The sequence below is a fragment of the Thermobia domestica genome, chromosome 17, assembly GCF_964235325.1.
Source record: "Thermobia domestica chromosome 17, izTheDome1.hap1.1, whole genome shotgun sequence".
Classification (NCBI taxonomy): domain Eukaryota; kingdom Metazoa; phylum Arthropoda; class Insecta; order Zygentoma; family Lepismatidae; genus Thermobia; species Thermobia domestica.
The window spans coordinates 132959367-132967804 of record NC_137470.1 but is presented as its reverse complement, the minus strand read 5'-3'; the positions used below and the strand labels follow the sequence as shown (position 1 = coordinate 132967804).

At 40.9% G+C, this 8438-nt stretch overlaps 1 protein-coding gene across 3 annotated transcripts in view; it reads left to right on the top strand.

Moving 5' to 3' along the window:
* Nucleotides 1-5138: 5138 nt before the first annotated feature.
* LOC145674350 (uncharacterized) overlaps nucleotides 5139-8438 on the top strand; it is a 48546-nt gene continuing 45246 nt past the window's right edge. The window contains exon 1 of one of the 3 annotated variants that reach the window (XM_081744290.1): nucleotides 5139-5619. The gene's annotated coding sequence lies outside the window, so the exon portion shown is untranslated. Of the gene's footprint in view, nucleotides 5632-8438 lie in introns of all 3 variants that reach the window. The other 2 variants (XM_081744289.1, XM_081744288.1) reach the window with 2 other exon arrangements.

The following is an 8438-nucleotide window of genomic DNA, read 5'->3' as shown; positions in this document are numbered from 1 at the left end:
AGGTTGTTAGCCTTGCCCAAACCCCAAGCTGGAGGACCACTCCTATTCGGCTGCCCGCGACTGCTTATTCAAGATATTCGCAGCTAACCTCTATATCTAGAGGCCTTCTCCTCGATCCGCAACCTGAGGACGCGCCATGCCGTGGTGACAGGAACCCACGTTACACGGATGCTGTTTCTACACCAATGTCAAATTGTAACATTTTCTTTTGCTCCGTTCATGGGTCTCTTTGTTACTGCCCTGTCACGATATATTTTTTTCTATTAGATACATATGTCAAACATAGCACTCCTTGTCCCAAACAAATGATGTGTAAAAAATGAGTTCACATTCTCATTTGGGGGAATATTCAATCCTAGGTTGAAGTGTAAAATCATAACCTTTTACATTTAAAATAATATTGTGTGATATGCAATATGGCGGAATTCACGTACTACGAACATTTAAATGACATGCTGTGTCAAGTATATATTCCCTATAAAGATATGAGTACTCAGAAGGAAACATCCACTCCAAATCGATGCGTCCACGCATGTCGTTATTATTGTTCTGTCCCAATGACCTGTATACAGATCCACATATGTATTCTCACAGCAACATTATACTAATCTTTTCCACACAATATTTTTCATTCTGTATTTGATTCAGGGATAGAAATGACATTTTAGAACTAAGGAGAAAGTCAATAATTGATAGAGTTTGATTAGGCTATGTATCGAGAATACAAATTCAGAAAGTCGGAAGTGCAAGCAAACTTTAATGGAGAACGACTTAAGCAATAAGGATTGTTCCAGAACAATCAAAAACCAAACAAAAATAATATCATCATTCAAATTTCCTATTTGTTACTAATAACTACAGATATTTTTCCTTCTTTTGCACAAACACTTCAACTTACAAAGGGAATACTATCCCCTTGTGCATGCCTGATTTCCACTCTTGCTTTGATCTCAGGCTTTTCACACGTGGAACCCTATTTTGACGCGGGACCCTTTTGACTCGTGTCTTTTTGTCGCGGGGCCCTTGCGCCCGGACCTTTTCGACGCTGGGCCGTTTTGACTCAGGCCCTTTTGAGGCGGGGTCCTTTTGACCCTGACTCTTTTGACGCAGAACCCTTTTAACTCGAGCCTTTTGACCCGGGCAATTTTGACGCGGGGCCGTTTCTACTCAGGGCCTTTAGTCGCGACGCCCTTTTACCCGAGCCCTTTTGACCTGCGCTCTTTTAACCCGGGGCCGTTTTTACTCGGGCCCGTTTCACGCAAGACCCTTTTGACTCTTGTTTTTTACCGCGGGACCATATTCACCCGGGACCGTTTGACGCGGGGCCAGTTTGACTCGGGCACTTTTGTTGCTGAGACCTTTTGAACCGGACCTTTTGGCTAAGGCCTTCTTGTACCGGTGCCCGTTTTGACACGGGTCCATTTAACATAGGGCCTTTTTAAGTCGGGGTTCTTTTGACCCGGGATCTTTCGACGCAGGGCTCTTTTATCTCGAGTCCTTTTGACCCGGGATCTTTTGATGCGGGGTGGTATAAACTCCGGCCCTTTTATCTCGGAGACCCTTTCACCCGGGCCCTTTAGACTTGAGTCCTTTGGTCGTGGAGATCTTTTGACCCCAGACCGTTTAGACTCAGGCACTTTTGTCGTGGAGTCCTTTTATCCGGGCCCTTTTCACCAGGCCTTTTTAACGCAGAGCCGTTTTTACTCGGATCTTTTTGTCGGGGGACCTTTTGACCCGAGCCTTTTTGACTCGGGCATTTTGGTAGCGGACACCTTTTGGCACGGTCCATTTGACGTAGGGCCGTTTTGACAAGACTTCTCTTAACACGGGACCCTTTTGACTCTGGTCATTTTGTCGCGGAGAACTTTGACCGAGGTCTTTTTCACGCTAGGCTGTTTTGACTCAGGCCCTTTTGAGGCGGGGTCCTTTTGACCCTGGATCTTTTGACGCAGGCCATTTTAACTCGAGCCTTTTGACCCGGGCAATTTTGACGCGGGGCCGTTTCTACTCAGGGCCTTTAGTCGCGAGGCCCTTTTACCCGAGCCCTTTTGACCTGCGCTCTTTTAACTCGGGGCCGTTTGACGCAGAATCCTTTTGACTCTTGATTTTTCCCGCGGGGCCCTTTTCACCTGGGACCGTTTGACGTGTGGCCGGTTTGACTCGGGCACTTTTGTTGCGGAGGCCTTTTGAGCCGGACCTTTTGACTAAGGCCTTCTTGTAGCGGAGCCGGTTTTGACACGGGTCCATTTAACATAGGGCCCTTTTAAGTCGGGGTACTTTTGACCTGGGATCTTTCGACGCCGGGCCCTTTTAACTCGAGTCCTTTTGACCCGGGCTTTTTTGATACGGGGTCGTTTAAACTCGGACCCTTTTATCGCGGAGACCCTTTCACCCGGGGCTTTAGACTTGAGTCCTTTGGTCGTGGAGATCTTCTGACCCCGGGCCGTTTAGACTCAGGCACTTTTGTCGTGGAGTCCTTTTATCCGAGCCCTTTTGACCAGGCCTTTTTAACGCAGAGCCGTTTTTACTCGGGCCAGTTTGACGCAGAGCCATTTTGACTCGGATCTTTTTGCCGCGGGACCTTTTGACCCGAGTCTTTTTGACTCGGGCGTTTTTGTAGCGGACTCCTTTTGGCACGGTTTATTTGACGTAGGGCCTTTTTGACTCGACTTCTATTAACACGGGACTCTTTTGACTCTGGTCATTTTGTAGCGGAGAACTTTGAACCCAGGCTTTTTTCACGCTGGGCTGTTTTGAAACGGAACCTTTTGAGGCGGAGTCATTTTGGCCCGGGCTCTTTTGACACACTGCCCATTAAACTCGAGTCCTTTTGAGCCGGACCCTTTTGACAAGGGGTTGTTTTGACTCGGACTTTTTGTCGCAGAGACATTTTGACCCATGTCTTTTGGACGCGGAGCCGTTCTGACTCGGGTCCTTTTGAGGCGAGTCCTTTTAACCCGGCCTCTTTTGACCCAGGGCCACTTTGTCGCGGGCCGTTTTGACCCGGCTCTTTTTAACGCGGGGCAGTTTTGACTCGGCCCCTTTTGGCACAGAGACTTTTGTCGTGGAGATCTCATGACCAGGGGCCGTTTTTAGTCGGGGCCTTTTGTCGCGGGGGGAGCCATTTACCCGGGTTATTTTGCCCGGATACATTTTGACCTGGGCTCTTTTGGCGCGGGGCCGTTTTCACTCGGGAACGTTTGACGCAGGACCCTTTTGAGCCGGATCCATTTGACGCGGGGCCGTTTTGACTCGGGCACTTTTGTTGCGGAGACCTTTCGACCAGGTCCCTTTTGACTCGGTCTCTTTTGTAGCGGGCCCGTTTTGACTAGGGTCCGTTTGACGCAGGGCCGTTTTAACGTGGGTCCGTTTTGGTTTGAGCCATTATGTCGCGGGCCCTTTTGACCGTTGCCGTTTTGACTCAGACCTTTCTGTCCTCGTCCTTTTGTCTGTCCCTTTTGACATGGAACTATATATATAACGCAGCAGCTGAAATGCCTGGGGCAGGCGGCGGGTATGAGTAAATTGATTATTAATCGAACACTGACGCAGTAAAATTAGTTATGCTACTGGTCATATCTCTTTCTTTCTCTTCTCTCTACATCATGTCTGGAGATGAATGTTCTGACTAATAGGCTACAGCGGCGACTTTAAAAAGTAAGAAGATATATGCTATCAATTATAAATGTTATGAATTTAAACAATATATAATCTATAGGGCAATAAATCGAAAAACTCTATATGGGCCTCTTGCCCCCCCTCCCGTTGGAAAAAATTCTGCTGGTGATAGTGATTATCATGTTGCTTAGTTACTGTATTATATTGTGCTATAAACACAATAAATACTTCTGTGTTTTATTTAATAATAAGAACCATATTTATGTTTATTACGGCCCTTGCTTGACAACAGCGAGACATATTCACGCTCAGTGTAATCAGTTTCCATTCTCAAATAAGGTCAGTGAAGCGAATGAAATAATTTACGCACACACTTAGGACTTAGAAAAGTGTCCTGCGAACATGTCGTAGTAAATTTCTGAAGAGTAAAAAGCGCTAGTACTAATTGTTAGCAGTTATTAATTTAACATATAAGACAAGAAATTGAAAACTGAGAATACGAATCTTTTCAGAGATGACAGTGTACTGACGCTTCAAATCTGTTCTTTTACTCCCTATAACTACGTTATTTCCCTAGTAAAAATAAAAAACTCTTCAAAATTAATCACAATTTCTTATGCAACCATCCCTTCCTTGGTGTACTGCGCAATCACATATCCGTCACGGCGATGTAAAGGCACTTTTGGCGACGAGGATACAATAAATAGCAATGAAGCAGTACCTGCTTAACTGAAAGTCCATAATTTTCCTAAAAAAGGCAGGATTTTGAAAGGGTTAAAATATCTCATAAATATTAAAATAAGTGATGATTTCAGGAGGGCGGCCCGAGGAGATACCCCCAAGACTTACGAATTTCCTACCGAGGGTATCTCCTATAATGCCTAGTGTGGATTCACAGCGTTCTTCAGAAGGCTATTTTCACAACCAGTGTATTAAATGTCCCTGGATATATTAAATACGTTCTGAAATCATCACTAATCAAGATTAAAAGAAGCAAAATCCATATGTGATTCGTTATTATTATTATTATTATTATTATTATTATTATTATTATTATTATTATTATTATTAATTATTATTATTATTATTAAAGTTCTTCAAATTTGAGAAGTACGCTGTCTTGAAATCAATAGTCGAGGTTTGCAAAATGTTCAAGCACTTTCTGTGACAGCGTTAGAATGGCCATTTATGTTATAACTTAACGAGACATAATTCATTGCAATTATACAGTATTGTACTCAAACATTATCTTAAATAAATAATGTGAGAGAGAAAATACAGAAGCGCAAAATGAAAAAATAAGTTACACGAGCAACTTAGCAATAATATTAACCTACTATATTAAAGAACTATTAAACATATTTAACGCTAAGAGTATTATAATATCTGGCTGTAATTAACGTTATGTTCTGAAATTCATAAACTACAAATGATAATTAATTATCCACTACTATTCGACATATTTTCACTGGTTATTTTCGTTTGCTAAATGAGTTTGAAACGACGGAGCAGTTTTCAGCTAAGTGCCAAATCGGCCTGCCACCTATTGATAAAAATAAGCGTCGAGCAGATTGGGAACGACAAAATGTGTTTGGTGCTTTGTTCGAGTTTTGTGTGTTATTTCAGACATAAAAATGGATATTTATAGTCGTATATGTTGGTTATACAATATATATATATTTGTTTGAAATTAATCAGTACGTGAAATTTGGAAAATAGTGCTGCATATATATATATTTTCGCGTACTGTAAGTTCTGTGTACATCGTGTAGACAACTAAACTACCCAGATTGACTGCAAAATGCAACTCCAGAGAGGAAAATCCAGTTCCAGTTTTCCAGTAATTGACAGTGACTGTATGATGTATTGCTTCTTAGTAAAGCATAGTAATTATAAGAGAAAGAGAAAGAAAATATGAATATGGGCAAACACAATGAATTACATGTACAGCCGAGAAAACTACTTTCTCATGACGAAAGTAGAGGAAATTTGAAGACAAAAGTAAGTAATAAGGTTAGTTGTAGTCTTTATAAGATTTTTTTGTTAATTCTTATATAAGCTCAAAAATTCTCTGTGATTACTTGGCGATCAGTCTTTGTTATCTCAGAAGAGCAATAAAATTTTAATTATGTTGGTGCTCGCGAGAGGGAACGCACATTTACGAATTCTGGTATTTATTGCAGTGTTGCCAAACATTACAAATATTCACTCTATGTAGTTGAAAGAGATTGGTTTCAGCAGCCCTAGTTAGGGGTAGCCAACGGGCCTCAATCCCCTGCTACATCCTTCAGCCCCCGAAATTGTTTAAAGTTATGTTTGAAGAGTAAGCACTCAAGAAGGTCATGTTAACTCAAATTAACCCCTCCAATTCTGTCGGTCCCTTTGTCGTAAGTGTTGTATCTACGGGATTCACGTGAGAATTTTATGGAATAAGCCAAACTCTTCGAATTTTTAATAATTCTAAACTAATTGCAATATATTTATGATTGTAGTAGAAGGAGATTGACATTTGATATTTCTCTGTAGCAAAATGATCTACCCTGAATAACAAGTTTTAGTTTATTGTTTTTATTTCGAAAATCTATTTCAAATACTTTATGAAATTCGTCTTCCATTGTCTCCTTGACGATTTTCCTGCCATTCGCAAGACACACACACAATTCGGGTTGCAAGTTATGTTTACACATATAATTGATAACTCGGCAGATATATTACAATTGCGAATTGTAAATATTTCATACAGACAGTAGATTCTTTGCAAACACACACAGACAGACTGATCTCTAAAGGTCTTACTTAACGACGGAGACTAACTGATGTAATAATAGCTTCAGGAATCAAAAACAGAGAAATCCAAATTAACGAGCCTAATTCATGCACAATAATTAAGCGCGAAGATGTCTTTGCACTGCCGTTTTAAGTCGACAGCGAGACTGAGCCTAGTTCCAATCCAGAATGACAGCAACGTAAGTTGATGAAGACGTGCACGAGCGAGTGTGAATTTGATCCGGCGTAAACCTCATTAAGATTAGTGAGAACTAGCCACTTTGAGGATATCTAGCCTGACTCCCATATCCGCGATTACGAAATGCCTTTATCTACTTTGGAACTGTTCCATGGCGGAGGCTCTCCAGTTCATGTTGCAGGCCCCTAGCCAGTACTCAAAGACAGGGGATGGACGTGAGTGCACAGTACGTACATACCAGTGGACCACTGGAAGTTTCATAGTGGGTTAAAGGTGATCGTAGCGGACCCGAGCCCCTCCTCCACCTCCAAGGTACCGACATGCATTGTACATAATCCACCACGCAATATATACAACTGACACTTATACCATATAGCGCTGAACTCTCTCTTAATCCCTTTACAGTATATCTTGCATTTAACAGTAATCAAATAATATCGACCAACTACTACAACAAGTAAATATGTAAAGCCGCCATGTGTCAAGCTCTTAATACATTAGGTGGAAATTTCTCTAAAGGGAATAAGTAGTCATGTATGATGGACACGCCTTCTAATCATCTACCAAAGCAGCAGAGGCGGCCCGTGACGCAATTCACGTCAGTAAATGGGCCTAAAAGAGTTTTTTTTTCCTCTTGACACTATGATAACTGTTTAAACACAGGAATTGTACGCAACAGTTAATGCATTAGATAACCTTTATTCAAGCGACAGAACTTTAATTTTCATTAAGAATGACATACATGAAAAATTCAATACTTCAAATGAAACGGCATATTTATAAAGAACAAATTTCTGTAAACAATAGAATTAAATGCGAATTAATGCGCTTGTATTTTATGGTTACAAGTGTAGGGTTACTAGTGTAAAATCATTACTAGTGCATTACGAAGGTTAAAATAATTGAGGGCATCTCATATTTATTTTATTAGAAGTTTTTTTTTTTTTTACCGGCGGCGTATTTCTGCACAGTGATCAGAAGATGTATTTTGTGTTTACAAGTGGAGCGCTACTAATATGAAACCATGACAAGTGCTATTGAAACTCGTATCACTGCAAAAACCACTCGCTTATGCGTATAACCACCGTCGCTGTCGCGTCTGATCTCTTTGTACGCGCCCCATCACTCGCCCAGTCATCCACCATCGCCCTGCCCTGATTCGGTTAGATAGCATTCGTCCTTTTTAGTGGCTACCTGGCAGAGATTGTTTCGTGTTTCTTCCATTGTAGTTTTTATGCATGCATCCAATTGGCGTACTAGTACGCATATCGTAAAATAATAGTAATTTTTCAGCAATTACTTATGAAGACCCCTTTGAATTTTCAACTATGCTATGTGAGATATTTTCATCTCCCAGCTCAAATCATTTAGGAAACAATAAGAAAATTAGTGAAGGAATTATAATTTTTCAACGCTTATTTCGACTGGTGCGCCAAAAGTAATCCTGCTCGGTGTACGCAGTTATTTGAGCATGTGTCTGGGTAATGACAGTTCGAAAACGCTTCAAGTGATCCATTTAACTCAAGAGATGTGCTTCTTTTTAATTTGATGTACTAATCTTGATCTGCACCATTTTATTAATGGAATAAACATTATAAGGCAGCAGGAAATTATTTCTGTAAAGAAACAATAAATATTTACTCAGTGTATGATCACCCGAGTGATCCTCGTATTCTAAATCAGTACGCCGTTCAGTATATCCAATTCTAATTAGCGTTTACTCATCATCTATATTAGGTAAAAAGTGAGCACTCACATAAACCGTTGCCTTTTTTTGTCTTATTTCGTACCATACTTTGCTCCTGTTATTCCCAGGTTTATTATGTTACTTTAAAGCAGAATTTGAGGTTGAAAT